The sequence below is a fragment of the Myotis brandtii genome, unplaced genomic scaffold, assembly GCF_000412655.1.
Source record: "Myotis brandtii unplaced genomic scaffold, ASM41265v1 scaffold1006, whole genome shotgun sequence".
Classification (NCBI taxonomy): Eukaryota; Metazoa; Chordata; class Mammalia; order Chiroptera; family Vespertilionidae; genus Myotis; species Myotis brandtii.
In genome coordinates, this window is record NW_005353349.1 from 574,195 (window position 1) to 574,545 (window position 351).

A 351-nucleotide genomic window follows, 5' to 3' on the forward strand; every position below is an offset into this window, starting at 1 on the left:
AAAAAAAGTCGATATTAAGAAAAAAAATTGTAAAAAATGGAAGAATAAGAGTGGGTTTCGCATGCCAGCAAAAGTTACTGGCATGCCATGTTTGGCACACATGCCAGGGGTTGCCCACCCCTGTCCTAGGCACTAAGGATACAGATATTAATAGAACAACAAAAACTCCCTACCCTCAGGGAGCTTACATACTTGTCTTTTGACTCCACCTTGAAAATAAATTTGACTGTGTTTACTGTTCTCCCTCTTCACTCCAACTCTGAGCTACCATCTGCTTCACTGGGACAGCTATGCTGGCCTCCATACGAGTACTCTTCCCCTCACAGCCACACTTGCCCCTTTACAATCCAT